The sequence below is a fragment of the Lolium perenne genome, chromosome 5 (genome assembly GCF_019359855.2).
Source record: "Lolium perenne isolate Kyuss_39 chromosome 5, Kyuss_2.0, whole genome shotgun sequence".
Taxonomy (NCBI): domain Eukaryota; kingdom Viridiplantae; phylum Streptophyta; class Magnoliopsida; order Poales; family Poaceae; genus Lolium; species Lolium perenne.
The window spans coordinates 186,381,508-186,398,998 of record NC_067248.2 but is presented as its reverse complement, the minus strand read 5'-3'; the positions used below and the strand labels follow the sequence as shown (position 1 = coordinate 186,398,998).

General features: G+C 42.8%; 1 pseudogene; it reads left to right on the top strand.

Moving 5' to 3' along the window:
* Positions 1–9,094: 9,094 nt before the first annotated feature.
* On the top strand, positions 9,095–14,503 carry LOC127301226 (uncharacterized; annotated as a pseudogene).
* The last annotated feature ends 2,988 nt before the right edge of the window (positions 14,504–17,491 follow it).

The window sequence follows — 17,491 nt, the reverse complement described above, 5'->3', positions numbered from 1 at the left end:
TGTTTGTTTTTGGCTTGTGATATGTGATAATCCACAAGTATAGGGGATCGCAACAGTCTTCGAGGGAAGTAAAACCCAAATTTATTGATTCGACACAAGGGGAGGTAAAGAATACTTATAAGCCTTAACAACTGAGTTGTCAATTCAGCTGCACCTGGAAAAGCACTAGTAACAGGGGTGATGTGAAAGCAGGAGTAATATGAGAGCAGTAATAACAGTAACACAGCAGCAGTAGCAGTAATATGAGAGCAATGGCACCAGAAAACAGTTGATACTACTTCCAATGTCATGTAAAACGAGTATATGATGATGAGAGATGGACCGGGGTTCCAGCTATCTACACTAGTGGTAACTCTCCAATAACAAGTGTTGGGTGAACAAATTACAGTTGGGTAATTGATAGGATTGAAATAGCATTAAGACAGAACATCTAGATTATTAATCATGTAGGCATATTTCCCATATATAGTCATACGTGCTCGCAATGAGAAACTTGTACAACATCTTTTGTCCTACCAGCCGGTGGCAGCCGGGCCTCTAGGGAATCTACTGGAAATTAAGGTACTCCTTTTAATAGAGCACAGGAGCAAAGCATTAACACTCCGTGAAAACATGTGATCCTCATATCTAAGCCTTCCCCTCCAGTTGTCCCAATTTCTGTCACTTTGGGGCCTTTGGTTCCGGACATAGACATGTGCATACAACTTGTAGATACAATCTAAGAAATAAGTATAGAGCTTAAATCTAAGATCATGCCACTCGGGCCCTAGTGACAAGCATTAAACACAACAAGATTGCAGCAAGAATAACTTCACAAACTTTATAGATAGACTAATCATAATGTAACAATCCATCGGATCCCAACAAACACAACACCGATTACATCAGATGAATCTCAATCATGTAAGGTAGCTCATGAGATCATTGTATTGAAGTACATGGGAGAGAGAATACCAACTAGCTACAGCTCGAACCCGTAGTCCATGGGGGAACTACTCACGGAGCATGATGGAGGCGGTGGCGTCGATGGAGATGGCTTCCGGGGGCACTTCCCCGTCCCGGCAGGGTGCCGGAACAGAGACTTCTGTCCCCCGAAACAGAGTTTCGCGATGGTGGCGGCGCCCCTGGAGTCTTTCTGGAGTTTTTCAAAAGGTCTCGCGTTTTTAGGTCGAAAGGGGTTAAATAGGCGAAGAGGCGGCGCAAGGGGGCGCCTGGGGGCTCCTCACCATAGGCTGGCGCGGGCCCAGGCCTGGCCGCGCCGCCTTATGGTGTGGTGGCCCTCTGGCCCTCCTCCGACTCCCCTTTGGTGTTCTGGAGCCTTCCGGGAAAAATAAGATCTTTGGCGTTGAATTCGTCCAATTCCGAGAATATTGCCCGAACAGCCTTTCTGGAACCAAAAACAGCAGAAAACAGGAACTGGCACTTCGGCATCTTGTTAATAGGTTAGTTCCGGAAAATGCATAAAAACATTATAAAGTGCAAGCAAAACATGTAAGTATTGTCATAAAACAAGCATGGAACATCAGAAATTATAGGTACGTTGGAGACGTATCAAGCATCCCCAAGCTTAGTTCCTGCTCGCCCTCGAGTAGGTAAACGATAAAAAGAGTAATTTATGTAGTGACATGCTACTTACATAATCTTGATCATACTATTACAAAGCATATGAGATGAATGAAGTGACTCAAGGCAATGATCTATAGTTGCTAACAAATAGATAACATATAGCAAAACTTTTCATGAAGAGTACTTTCAAGACAAGCATCAAAAGCCATGCACAAGAGTTAACTCATAAAGCAATAAATTCAAAGTAAAGGCATTGAAGCAACACAGAGGAAGATTTAAGTTTCAGCAGTTGCTTTCAACTTTCAACATGCATATCTTATGGATAATTGTCAACATAAAGTAATATGATGAATGCAAATATGCAAGTATGTAAGAATCAATGCACAGTTGACACAAGTGTTTGCTTATAAGATGGAAGGAAGTAGGTAAACTTACTCAACATAAAGTAAAAGAATGGCCCTTCGCAGAGGGAAGCAGGGATTAAATCATGTGCTAGAGCTTTTCAAGTTTTGAAATCATATAGAGAGCATAAAAGTAAAATTTTGAGAGGTGTTTGTTGTTATCAACGAATGGTAGTGGGCACTCTAACTACCTCATCAACCAGACTTTCAAGAGCGGCTCCCATGAAGGACGTTATCTCTACCAGCAAGGTAGATCATCCCTCTTCTCTTTTGTTTACACATGTATTTTAGTTTTATTTATGGTTGACACTCCTCCCAACCTTTTGCTTTCACAATCCATGGCTAACCGAATCCTCGGGTGCCTTCCAACATTCACATACCATGAAGGAGTGTCTATTTGCAAAATTAAGTTGCTTACTGATGAATCAGAGCAAAACATGTGAAGAGAATTATTAATGAAAGTTGATTAATTGGGGGCTGGGAACCCCGCGCCAGCTCTTTTTGCAAAATTATTGGATAAGCGGATGAAGCCACTAGTCCATTGGTGAAAGTCTGTCCGAAGTAAATGACAAGATCGAAAGATAAACACCACATACTTCCTCATGAGCAATAAAACATTGACACAAATAAGAGATAATAGCTTTTGAATTGTTTAAAGGTAGCACATGAAGTATTTGCTTGGAATGGCAGGAAATACCACATAGTAGGTAGATATGGTGGACACAAATGGCATAGGTTTTGGCTCAAGGTTTTGGATGCACGAGAAGCATTCCCTCTCAGTACAAGGATTTGGGCTAGCAAGGTTGTTTGAAGCAAACACAAGTATGAACTGGTACATCAAAACTTACATAAGAACATATTGCAAGCATTATAAAACTCTACACTGTCTTCCTTGTTGCTCAAACACTTTTACCAGAAAATATCTAGACCTTAAGAGAGACCAATCATGCAAACCAATTTCAACAAGCTCTACAGTAGTTCTCCACTAATAGGTTTAAACTACATGAAAAAACTTAATCATGATCTACTTGAGAGCTCAAAACAATTGCCAAGTGTCAAATTATTCAAGACATTATGAAGCACTTTCTATTTCCAACCAAATATCAATAAGTGCAGCGGTTTTCAACTCCGCCATGAACATTAAAATAAAGCTAAGAACACCAGTGTTCATATGAAAAAGCGGAGCGTGTCTCTCTCCCACACAAGGATTGCTAGGATCCGAATTTATTCAAACACAAACAAAAATAAAAACAAACAGACGCTCCAAGTAAAGCACATATGATGTGACCGAATAAAAATATAGTTTCAATAGAAGAAACCTGATAAGTTGATGAAGAAGGGGATGCCTTGGGCATCCCCAAGCTTAGACGCTTGAGTCTTCTTGAAATATGCAGGGATGAACCACGGGGGCATCCCCAAGCTTAGACTTTTCACTCTTCTTGATCATATATCATCCTCCTCTCTTGACCCTTGAAAACTTCCTTCACACCAAACTTCTCATAAACTTCATTAGAGGGGTTAGTACTCAAAAAACTTGAATCCACCTTGGTCCTGTAGTGACACATTGCAAGAACTCAATAAATTATTAGCTACAGCTCTCCACGTCTAGAAAGCCTTGCTTAAAGTCCACAAGAGACAATGCAAAAAACAGAGACAGAATCTGCCAAAACAGAATAGCCAGTAAAGACGAATTTTAAACAGGTACTTCCGTTGCTCAAATCAGAAAACTCAAAACTAATGAAAGTTGCGTACATATCTGAGGAACATGCACGTATATTGGCATATTTTTCTGAGTTACCTACAGAGAAAACAGCCCAGATTCGTGACAGATAGAAATCTGTTTCTGCGCAGAAATCCAAATCTAGCATCAACCTTCGATTAGAGACTTCACTTGGCACAACAATGCAATAAAATAAAGATAAGGAGTGGTTGCTACAGTAGTAACAACTTCGAAGACACAACAAAACAGTAGCAAAATAAAGACATGGGTTATCTCCCAAGAAGTTCTTTCTTTATAGCCATTAAGATGGGCTCAGCCGTTTTAATGATGCACTCGTAAGGATGAGAGTTGAAGCAAAAGAGAGCATCAAAAAGCAAGTTCAAAACAAATTTAAGTCTAACCCACTTCCTATGCTTAGGAATCTTGTACACAAATAAATTCATGTAGAACAAAGTGACAAGCATAAGAAGATAAAACAAGAGTAACTTCAAAATTTTAAGCATATAGAGAGGTGTTTTAGTACCATGCAAATTTCTACAACCATATTTTCCTCTCTCATAATAATTTTCAGTAGCTTCATGAACAAACTCAATAATATAACTATCACATATAGCATGCTTTTCATGATCCATAAACACATAATTTTTATCAAGCTCAAAAATAGTGCGATTAAAACTTTCAAACACACTTTTATCAATAATATAACAAGATGGTTGATCAATCTCAAGAGATATGGGACTCATAGATAATGTCAAGACCTCTCCAATCCCATTTTTATTAGTAGTACAATTAATATTATCAAATAACATAGGATCATCATCAAGAGCTTTATCATAAACATTTGCTACGCAAAATTCTTTAGTACCATGCATTTCGACATCAGGCATAAACAAAGCATTATCATAAGATTTATCAAAGTAGCATGGATTATCATAGATAACAGTAGCATAATTATTCTCACAAGTTTTACTCATAGGGAATATTGCAAGAGAATCCACAGGAACATAACATTCAACCTCTTTCGGTAAGCATGGAGGACAATCAAATAGTGTAAGAGATAAAGAGTTACTCTCATTAGAAGGTTGGCATGGGTAGCTAATCCATTCTTCCTCCTTTTGTTCATCACTCTCCTCTTCCTTTTCATCCAATGAGCTTTCAGGTTCATCAATTTCCTCCTCTTTTTCATCCAATGAGCTTTCAGGTTCATCAATTTCTTCTTCCACATGTTCCTGCAAATTGTGAGTGCATTCTTTTGCATTAATGAGTCTCTCTTTATAATCAATGATATAAGGATTATCACTGTAGCTTTCTATGCAAAAATTAAGGATAGAAGAGACATAATCTTTAAGGTCCTTACAAACAACACAAGTTTCATAATTTTTAACCATGAAGGATTCTATCTCAGAGGCTCCCATAAACATGACAAATTGTTCTACCTCTTCGAACCCAAAATGAATATAGCTATTCCAATTATAGTTCTTAATTAAAACTTCCTCACTAAAGCCACATTGAAATTTAAGATGTTTAGTATCATGTTGAGAGCAACAGTTTATATCATGGCGTTTAAGCAAGATTTTAGCAATTGTATTCAATTTTTCTATCACAGCACTCATCACTTTTCTCGCTCTTGATTCTCTATAATTATTATAATATTCTATAAGCTCCAAGTAGGTTGTAGGTTCTCCCATAGCAACAGTTTTTAATTTTTCGGTTTTTCAAATTTTTATGGATTTTCGGGTATATAAGGAAAATAAAACAAAACAAAAACAAACTAGACAAAAGTAAACTAAGCAAAGTAATACTAGACAGAAATAAACTAAGCACAAATAAACTAGACAGAAGTAAACTAACAAAATAAAATAAAACAGAGAGAGGTAGAGTGTACTCCCCAGGTGAACTTATGAGTAGAGCTATGCCTCCCCGGCAACGGCGCCAGAAAATAGTCTTGATAACCCACAAGTATAGGGATCGCAACAGTCTTCGAGGGAAGTAAAACCCAAATTTATTGATTCGACACAAGGGGAGGTAAAGAATACTTATAAGCCTTAACAACTGAGTTGTCAATTCAGCTGCACCTGGAAAAGCATAGTAACAGGGGTGATGTGAAAGCAGGAGTAATATGAGAGCAGTAATAATGAATAGCAGCAGTAGCAGTAATATGAGAGCAATGGCACCAGAAAACAGTTGATACTACTTCCAATGTCATGTAAAACGAGTATATGATGATGAGAGATGGACCGGGGTTCCCAGCTATGTACACTAGTGGTAACTCTCCAATAACAAGTGTTGGGTGAACAAATTACAGTTGGGCAATTGATAGGATTGAAATAGCATTAAGACAGAACATCTAGATTATTAATCATGTAGGCATGTTTCCCATATATAGTCATACGTGCTCGCAATGAGAAACTTGTACAACATCTTTTGTCCTACCAGCCGGTGGCAGCCGGGCCTCTAGGGAATCTACTGGAAATTAAGGTACTCCTTTTAATAGAGCACCGGAGCAAAGCATTAACACTCCGTGAAAACATGTGATCCTCATATCTAAGTCTTCCCCTCCAGTTGTCCCAATTTCTATCACTTTGGGGCCTTTGGTTCCGGACATAGACATGTGCATACAACTTGTAGATACAATCTAAGCAATAAGTATAGAGCTTAAATCTAAGATCATGCCACTCGGGCCCTAGTGACAAGCATTAAACACAACAAGATTGCAGCAACAATAACTTCACAAACTTTATAGATAGACTAATCATAATGTAATAATCCATCGGATCCCAACAAACACAACACCGATTACATCAGATGAATCTCAATCATGTAAGGCAGCTCATGAGATCATTGTATTGAAGTACATGGGAGAGAGAATACCAACTAGCTACAGCTAGAACCCGTAGTCCATGGGGGAACTACTCACGGAGCATGATGGAGGCGGTGGCGTCGATGGAGATGGCTTCCGGGGGCACTTCCCGTCCGGCAGGTGCCGAACGAGAGACTTTCGTCCCCGAAACGGAGTTTCGCGATGGTGGCGGCGCCCCTGGAGTCTTTCTGGAGTTTTTCAAAAGGTCTCTCGTTTTTTAGGTCGAAAGGGGTTAAATAGGCGAAGAGGCGGCGCAAGGGGGCGCCTGGGGGCTCCTCACCATAGGCTGGCGCGGGCCCAGGCCTGGCCGCGCCGCCTTATGGTGTGGTGGCACTCTGGCCCTCCTCCGACTCCCCTTCGGTGTTCTGGAGCCTTCCGGGAAAAATAAGATCTTTGGCGTTGATTTCGTTCAATTCCGAGAATATTGCCCGAACAGCCTTTCTGGAACCAAAAACAGCAGAAAACAGGAACTGGCACTTCGGCATCTTGTTAATAGGTTAATTCCGGAAAATGCATAAAAACATTATAAAGTGCAAGCAAAACATGTAAGTATTGTCATAAAACAAGCATGGAACATCAGAAATTATAGGTACGTTGGAGACGTATCAATATGTCAAACTTCTTACTATTTATCCCTTTGTTTCATCCGTGTGTTGTTGTTTAATGTCAAGGTGACACCCTCAGTGTATTGTTATGGCTCGTTAGTTCGTTGTTGGGTCTCTATCAAGGTTTTTCAAATAGTGTGGTAAATGAAATAGTGGCGTCCTCTCCCAAACGCAAACTACATCGTGCTAACAGCGTGCTATATTTTAAATAGTGTTTTAAAAAGATATATTAGATATACCCCACAATGAAGGATTTCAGAAAAAAAACAATGATATAGTCCAAAGTGAAGGACCATACATACATAACCACATACAAACAAAAGTTTTTCAATTTTTTAGAAGCCCAACATCAACATTTTACAAGGAGTAACCAATAGCTTATAGTTCATCAACACGACAAAGAGAAATAAACCTTTATTTTCTTAAGGAACAAAGCTTATGCCTTTGGGCCAATAGGCTGGAAAAATAACGCGATAATATTACGATGTTTTAGCGCGATATAGCATGCTATTCATAAATAGTGTGATAGCGAGAAAAATTAATAAACTTTAGCGCTGACCCTCCGGGTATGCTATAGCGTGCCATTCGTGAAGAAATAGTGAGCTATTTTAAACCTTGGTCTCTATTAATTTAAAGGCAGATACTTTGTGCCTTTTATGTAAAAGAAACTTCTATACCCGATCTTTTTTTTTCTACACAATCATGATGATTTTTTACAAATCAATGCATGAGTATTTAGCTAGTTAATATAGATTTTGGTATATCTTGTCCATTGCTAACTTTGCCATGTTAGTTCAAGGCTAAGGACTAGCTAACCCAAAATATTAGATTGAAACTCAACAAAAAGTTGGGTATCTATCACATAAACCACGTAAACCATATGAATTTTCAAGTATGACAAACCATATTTATGGTGGTAAGTATACTCATAGTTTGAAACCCTCCGTGTTTGCCGTGATTTCCCCCTTTGCCAGGGAGATATATGTCGCCGAGGACTTATAGGTCAAGTCACAACCTAAACAAATCTTTACGAATATGGTAGTTCATAACCATCTTGATTACACCAAATCATGCATATCTTATACAATGATCCTATATGATCGTGTCAAATACGATTAGTTAACACACTTATCCGAAAATCATGACAGGTATAATGTTATAAGCCTTGTCTCGCGAACAAAACAAGCACGTGCTATCGTGATCTTGCGAGTGCCGTGTTACAGTGGTCAACCAAATAGATTGTATCTAGATCCACTACCAAATTTTTGACCAATGACATCCGGCCAACGCATCCCGGTGACGCGGAGGATACGGTCACCAATCCGCGTGCATTAATTTCTTGATAAAAACCGAATATCGCTCTCTCTATATAAAGACCAGCAACCCACGGTAGAAATCACAGCCACCCTCTAAAACTTAGCCATGTATCATATACGGATTTGGAGTGCCCATAGTTTTAGAAAACCTCGCGAGGAAGGTCTTGGGGGGAAGGGGTAGTGATTGGGTATGGATTGAATCTACCCAACTTGCTTGTACACGAAAAGCCACATGTGACATGAAAGGCCATATAGTAGGGTTCCATAGGTACAAGGGAGTTGGGTACGGTGTTGGCGACGGCAAAGTGCCGAGGGGTTGGAGGCGGCTAGCAAAGGGGATCTGAATGGGGCTAGCCTAAGTGTGGGGTGGCAGCGCTTGTGCGTGTAGGTTGGGCGGTGGAAGCGTAGACCTAGGCGGCGGTAGGCGTGACATGTCGACCGCGGTGTTGGAGAAAGAGAAACGGCAGCTGTTGGCGGCGACGGTGGCATTGGGTTGGGCGGCGGAGGCGCAGGACGGGCCGTTTGGGCGTGACATGCCGGACACTGCATCGGAGGAAGAGTAGAGGCAGCCGGCGGAAGAAAATTTAGGCTCTCAGACCTCCAAGAGAAGAATCTACGCCACCGAGGGAAGAAAGCGTAAACGCCAACACCTCAATCCGCCTGCCAAAACGCGGTTAGCCTCGATCGGCCGCTCCAAACGCGGTAGCCGGCCCCGGCTAGCCGCCGTTGGCCCGTTTGAAATCGGGCAGGCAAATGGCGAAACCCTAGCGAGGTTTAGGTTTAAATTGGCCACGATTTCTTCCCTCGGCGGCGCCGATTCTTCTCTTGGAGGTCCCAGTTCCAAAATTTTCTTCTGCCGCCTGATTCTCCTCTTCCTCCGGCGCTGCGGCCGGCATGTCGCGCCCACACGCCCCGCACAGCGCCTCCGCCGCCCAGCCCAGTGCCACCGTCGCCGCCCCCGCCCCCGTGTACAATGCGCGGATCAACGCCGCCGGCCCCGCACCCAGGCACCCTATTCCTGTTCCGTTCGACGGTCGCTTCCGACCTTTCGCCGTTCCGCCGCCGGCGCCGTACCCGGCGTCCTTCTACCAAATGAGACGGCCCCCGGTATTCCCGCCCGCCGCCTTCCACGGTCCTCACGCATACCTGCCTCGGCCACCGCCGCCGGGTGGATTCATTCCATTCCCAGGCCCCCCATTCAACCCCTATGGTAAGTACGTTTGTTCAGTTACTGCAATGAAAATTGTTGATCTTTTTCTTTTTTTTGAAACAGCGCATGACTTTGAGTTAGATCAAAGAACAGGTAATTTCTGATCTTTTTCTGTGGAAAAGAAAATCCCTTGTGGGTTTTGCAACCGGTCTCTCTCATCATGTTAAGATGGTTCTTGTCAACTTTTGGAATTACTATGTCGGATTAGATCAAGTCAGAGGGGACCACAGATTCAGATTCGGTGTTAGATTTTAAAATAAAATTGGCTGCAATTTTTTATTATTATTTACCCGTTTACCTATGGCTGACTGCTTCTCTGTGACAGTATTTGGTTGTGCCGGGACACACTTCCCTACACGAGAGCGAGCCTCGTGTTTGTTTCAGAAGATCTAATGATTGTACACGACCTTTGGTGTGTTTTCACGACCTTGTTTTTTTTTTTTTGAGATACCCTTGTTGTTGTTTGGTAATGCTTATTTTACATTAAATCAAATGCAGTGCACATCCTTTGAGTGGTCTAATTGTTACATACTGTCGTCTTACTTTGCCTACTGAATTAGCATGCATAATATTGTGTATATATGAATATAAAATGATGCATGCTATTTAAATAATATTGTGTATATGTACATCATCCCACCGCGGATACCTGCAAACTTCAAAGTAACATTCCTTAGGTCCGTGCTATATCATTTCCATTTTTATGTTCAACTCACCCCAGCCATTTTAATAAGCCATTGATACCTAAACAAATCTTGAAGCGATCGTATGGTATGCATTGGTTATGGTAGCACGATGCCACGATCTCACTGAGTTTTGCAAATAAGCACTACAAACCTATTGAGTTCGGTTAGCTAATAATTGTATATCTACCTAGATTTGCCTCTAGGCTGCAGAAATCTGCCAACTTGAAAGTTATCATATATTTTGTTTTGCGTAAATGTCATTCTGACTATTTGTATTGATATCAAGATATGCATATAAGTATTTTTTATACTTGGTAATTTACTATAAATTTCCACTTATGTACAATATCTCTAAATTTTGCAATTAAACCTACCAATGCACCCTTCTGCTCAAAGGGAAGCTGAGAGTAATGACCAGTTTTACTCGTCCTCTTGATTGGAGAAGTATAGATTTTTCTCAGGCTATTCTGCCTGAAATTACTTGCATGTCTCAGCTGAATGATCTTATTATTTTCTCTTGTTTCTTGAAGCTATTCATACTTTCCTAACTATAGGTTGTTTTTGTTTTTGTTTGGTCGCTAGCTTTATTTGTTTGTAAGGATAGCATTAGTTGCATTACGTGTTTGAATTACTGAAGGCTTACTAATATGGCAGAAGGAATTTTCTGGTTTTTTTTTGTCTACAGTAGATCCTAGGTATATCACGCAGTATCCTGTCTACCAACAGCCTCTAGGCTTCCCTCCAAGACCCATATATCCTCCCATTGGTGTTTTATCACATCAACGGCCAGCAGTAATTGACGGAACATCTGGCCCTGTAGCCGTGTCCAGACCACCTACCGTTTTCGCACCTGTTGCTCCAGCTGATGAACCACAATTTATAGTATTTGTTGGCAGGATTGCGTCAACAGTGAACAGTAATTTTGTTCTTTCTCTTCTTCAGGTATTGTTGTTTTGCCTCTTATTAACTTATAGTACTTCCTATGTTCATAAGATGATCTCTTTGGATGGTATCACTAGAATAAGGTTGTGGGTTCAACTGACCTTGGAAGACCGTTTAGGTTATGTCAAAGCATGTTATAGGATATTTATCATGGATAAAAGTTAGTTAATTTGAGCGTATAGAAGGAAAGTTTGGGAGGCATTAGATGCCATATTCTTTGGATCAGTTGAGTAGAAAGTAATATGTATTTCCATCTTTTTTGCTACAGGTCTGTGGAGTTGTAAAAAGTTGGAATCGAGTCAGAAACCCAGATGGAACTCGTACTGCGTTTGGCTTTTGTGAATTTGATTCTGCCGAAGGCGGTCTTCGTGCAAGGCAGTTGCTCAACAAACTGAGCATTGATGGCCAAGAACTGGTGGTATGTACTCGGATGCATCTGACTGCTATTTATGCTTGCAACATTTACTGATAAATATATAGATTAGGATATATGATTTCCTGGAATGAAGTTAACCCTTGTTCGAGTTATTATTATCATGATGGGGATATAATAATGATTTATTAGTGCATCATATATATCAATTTGTAGATATGCATGGTGACTTGGGGGCAGGGGAGCCATGGTAACTTGGGGAAAATAGGCGGGGGGAGGGGAGCCCTGGTGACTTGGGGAATTCGGGTGGAGTAGTGGGGAGCGGCTTGATGCACCTCTCTAGAGGCAGAAGGTCTGGAAGATGGGCCCATGTGGCAGTGAATGCAGAGATGATTCTGACATGTGGGGGCCCTAGGGGTATTTTTGTTATTTGATGCCGCACTTATAACTGTTAAATGGACGGAGAGCCGAGTGGTATTTGTATAAGTGCACCTAACATAAGGGTGGTGATCTGCGTGAAAATTAAGAACTTAAGCTGAATTGGCTTCAAAACTTGTGGAGTTGATGCAAGGTTTCATTTAGTTAAGTAATTTATAGTGATCACAGTAATGATTTCTTGAAATTTTCAAGTGTTGGGACTTGGGAACCATATATGTATCTTGTGCATGTTACTAAAGTAGGATTGTTGCCAGAAGCCCAGAACTACTAGTGATGTCTCTATTCTTCTGCAGTGTTTGTTAAAACAATTGTTGTGTAGTAGATCATATAATACTTGAAGTCGGTAATATATGAAACCATCTTAGCGCTGCTGAATGATTGAGTTCAGCGAGCTGTCTATAAAAGGAAGTCTTAACCTTGTAAAATTGCTTACCATTAATGTTATAATACTTGAAAGCAACTCTGAACTTGTAGGTTCGTATTACGAAGTTTTAACATTTGTACCTTTTTTTGTTATGAAGATTTGGTTACTTTTTTTTTGCCAATCGTACATCGGTGAAGCCAAAGCATTTGAAGAAGTGAGTTTTTCCCAGTTTTGCTTTGTTTGCAGGAGCATTTTAAATTTCCTTTTGAAGCTTTGATTTGCAATGGTTTTTCTGTCCTTGGGTTCTCAGTCCAGTGAAATGCTTATTTTGTTCTCATCTATGCTTGTTTTATTTTGCTAAAATAGCTTAATGTCAACGAAGCCACGAAATTAGGGGAGAATACCACAGAACAGAATGCCAGAGAAGCAGAAACTGAAACAATGGATGGAATGGTATGTTTAGCTGACAATGGAAATGACTCGTCAAGAGCTATTCCAGATTTAACGGAAATGGGAGCTGTTGTTGGTGGGCAGATGAGCAGTCAAGGGAAAACAAAAAGATGTCGGTATGACACAGAAGAATATTCTGACGCTGACAAGGATGCTATGCAAAAGATCCGTTTTATGATTGAAGACAGAATGAAGAGTAAATTGGAAGTTAGGGAAGATGGGGAAGTGTCTGAAGATGGAGAGTCTTCTCTGCAAATTAGGGAAGATGGGGAAGTGTCTGAAAATGGAGAGTCTTCGCTGCAAATTAGGGAAGATGGGGAACTGTCTGAAGATGGAACGTCTTCTCTGCAAATTGATGCAGTCTCATCAATGCATATCCCTATGGACTGGGAACCTACAGTTGATCACAAGAGGAAACGTCAGCATATGGAAAGTGAGTGTATTTTTTTTGCTTTCTAATTACAATATGTTCTCCATATTCTAGTTATATCTTGAACTTTTGTTTTTGCTTCATTGGACAGGTGATGGGTTTCATAAGAGCAGTGATGAAGAAACGGGCATTGTATCTGTACCAGGTCTAGTATCGGATAAGCAGGACAGCGGTGCCCCAGGAGAGAAGGTGGGTTTACAATTGCAAGCCCCATCCAAGTCAGGGAACGAGGAAACTTTGGATGCAAAACAGCTGCTTGCTGCTGTGCCTAAGACGAAGGAAGAACTGTTTGCTTATGATGTTGATTGGGCAATTTATGATAAGGTGAAAAATAATTATCCAAACTTACAAAATTTTAGATTTCAGTGCTTGAAAAAGATGTTTGACTTACGTAAACGCAAAAAGAGATCCAGTCAATTTATTGCCTTCAGGCGATGCTTGTACGATATTAGCTCCCATCACATTCTTATGACATCAAATACTATTTTCTGCAGCATGGATTGCATGAGAAGATGAGGCCTTGGATTTCAGAGAAGACCACTGAAATTTTTGGCGAGGAAATACCAGAGTTCGTGGAGTATGTTGTCGCATCCACCAAGGAGCATGTTGAGGCACCGAGAATGTTGGAGGCCCTTGCATCTCTTATGGACCATTCTGCAGAAGAGTTCCTCCTCTGGTTGTGGACGAAGCTGATATTTGAGATTAAGAAAGCCGAAACCGGATCATGAAAAGACTGAGGCCATGTCAGGTCAGCTGCTAACTGAGCTACTGATGTTCAGTTTGTGATTCCACAGTCGTTGCTCAGGGTGGTGGATGATTTTGAAGAAATTGGCGACGCTCAGCCATTCTTTCTTCTAGCTACCTATGAGCTGCAGTTGAGTGTCAAAGTGGGCACTGTGTTCTCCTGGTTATCATGATAATGACACTACAGTGGAAGAAGTCTTGGAATTTATTCACTGCGCTGAAGTGTTGACCAAGATAGCAGCATCGATAAGTATATCACACCTAGTGGTCACGTTAGGAATGCAGGCTGTTTGTTGGAAGATTCTTATGTTGTATATGCTTCATAGTCTGCTTGATATGTTTGAATTCATGTTTGTTCCCAGAAATTGACGGCCCGACCAGCGTTGTTGCAAGCAGTACGACACACACACGATGTTACAAAAGGTGTCAACAACAAATTTGTAATGTTACTATTATAAAATTTTTTTTTTTTCGAGAAAACGCAAAAAGCCTTTGCGTTTCATTTCATTGGATAGGTAGAAGGTTTGCGGTTACAGGCCCCCAAAGAGGCGATACAACACGGAAGGGACAAAAAGGAAAAAAACTAGTGTACATCCCAGGTCTGAGGAAGGATCAGGCGTAGCCCCTGCGCTCCAGCCCTTGCCCATAGCGCGGCCTCCTCCTTGATGTTGTTGACGACGGTGCTGATGGAGGGTTGAGCTCCATTGAACACGCAATTGTTGCGGTGCTTCCAGAGCATCCAAGGGATGAGCAGGGTAATGGAGGCTAGGCCCTTGTGGCTGGGAGTAGGGGAGGTCCGATGTGCCCTGTGCCACCAGGTTTGGAGCGAGTCGTCACGTTCCGGGGGGTTGCAGGTGGCGCGCAGCCAGGCCAAGACCTCGAACCAAACCTGCTGGGAGAAGCAGCATCCTGTCAGGAGGTGCTGCATGGACTCCATCTCCTGATCGCAAAGGAGGCAGCGGGGGTGGTGTTGGAGTCCCCGGCGTTGTAGGCGTGCGGCCGTCCAGCATCGGTCGAGGTTAGCTAACCAATGGAAAAACTTGACGCGATGAGGGGCCCAGGTGCGCCAAGTGAGCTTCCAGGCGCCGCAGTGGGTTGATCCCTGGAACATGTCGTTGTAGCAGGACTTGGCGGAGTAGGTTCCGGTGTCGCTCCACTTCCAGGTAAGGGTATCGGCCTGGTTGGACAGTTCCACGGGCTCGAGCTGTCGCCAGAGCAGGAGGTACTCGCCAATCTCAGGGATCCCAATCGAGCCGTGGATGTCGCGCGCCCAGGAGTGGTCACGCATGCCATCCGCGATCGTCCTAATGCGGCGTCTGCGTTTGGGGATGCACGCGTACAGGTGGGGAGCAATCTCGCTGATGGAGCACCCGCCCAGCCAGCGGTCTTCCCAGAAGAGCGCCGTGCGCCCGTTGCCGAGGACCATGGTCGTCGAGGCGAAGAACAGCGCGCGTTCCACGGCCGAGAATTGCAGGTCAAGGCCCTGCCAGGCTCTGCTTGGGTCTGTTCGACCGAACCAAAGCCAGCGGTGGCGAAGAGCGATGCCAGCCTTGTCAAGGTTTAGGACGCCGAGGCCGCCACGGTCGATGGGACGACAAACCCGGTCCCAGTTGACGTGGCAGTTGCCACCATGGGCCTCCTTGCGCCCGGCTCAGAGGAAACCTCGCTGTATCTTTTCGATGAGGTGCAACGTCTTCTTGTCCGGGGCATAGACGAGGAGCTGGTGGATGGGGATTGCACTGAGCACGGACTTTATCAGTTTCAGCCGCCCGGCCTTGTCCATCAGATGCGCCTTCTAGGTGGGAAGCTTTGCCGCAACACGGTCGATCACGGGCTGCATCTGAGCTCTCGTGGGGCGCCTGATGGTGAGGGGAATACCCAGGTAGGTGATGGGCAACTCCACAACGGGGCATCCCAGGCCGGCGGTAACTGTGGCTATGTCATCGTCCGAGCAGTTGATGAGGGCCGCCGAGCTCTTGCCGTAGTTGACGTGGAGGCCAGATGCCTGTCCGAAGAGGTGTAAGAGCTCACGGATGGCGGTGGTGTCGCTGCGGGATGGGCGGCAGAAGAGCACCACGTCGTCGGCGTAGAGGGACATGACGGGGACATGGCGACGAGGGTGTAGCTGCTGGAGGATGCCGAGTGTCGCAGCGTGGCTGATCAGGCGCCCGAGCACGTCGACAGCGAGCACGAAGAGCTGCGGGGATAGAGGGTCGCCTTGGCGCAGCCCGCGTCGATGCCATATAGGTGGGCCAGGCTCTCCGTTGATCAGCACACGGGTGCTAGCAGAGCTGAGCAGGATGGCTAACCAATCGAGGAACTTGTCGCTGAACCCGTAGCGACGCAACACTAAATAAAAACAAAAAGAGCTCTATTTCAAAACTATGAGAGAGAATATTCCGTTTTCTTATTCGGTTTTGACCTTAGAGGGGTATTGGAGCCATCAGTTGGATGGAGTTTAACGTGAAGCTCCAAGCAAGGGCTTTTTGATTTGCTTTTGCCCTAAGCAGATCTTTCTATACCAACATATCAGTTGAAAAATTGTAGGCAACTTCCTAGGGTAGATAGACGTAGGCAACTTCCTAAGGTAGATAGACATACTTCCTGCGAAGACGGATTGCCTCACTGTAATCCCAATCTAGTGGGCAGGAACCTATTGTCCGATTTCCTTGGTCAACGTAAGTCACCTTTTCCTTTTCCTTGTTTTTGTCATACCCCGATTTATCTAATCCAATTGAACGCGACACAGCGGGGGCCTGTTAGTATGATAATGAGAAATGACCAACTTGATCGTGGTGAAGGCCAGAAGCAAGATTAGATGCATCCTTTGCATTCGGAGCTTTTATGTAGTTTTTGCTCCACGCCAATAGTTGGCGCCTATTTCCGCCTCTAACAAGACAAGCAATGTTCTAGGATGCACACGGATTTGCCTCACTCTTTTTTTTCTTAACCAACGAATATGCTACGTGTTGCTAATTTTTGCGGCGTGCCTTGCATTTATTTCTTGCTAGTAAGGATTATCGTTCTATATAAAAGCTAGCTAAAATAGAAAGATATCTTGTTAGTAATGGAGTATCATTGTATATAAATGGTAAGAAAAAAATCACATGAAAAATCACTGCTCTCACCTCCGAGAATCCTCGTACCAACAGTTTATACATGGAGTGCACGACAATGAAAATTTTTGAACTCAACATCGGCAAGAACTACATAGTGTAGAAGCTAGCATACTGCACATGAGCAAGATTTTGTCAGACCTACAACTTTAGCATACATAATCAACATCTACACAATACCATTATACACATGAGCAAGATTTATAAACAAGAAAATACTACACATTAATGCCAGCGGAATACACTAACAACTAACAAAAATCTTCCATA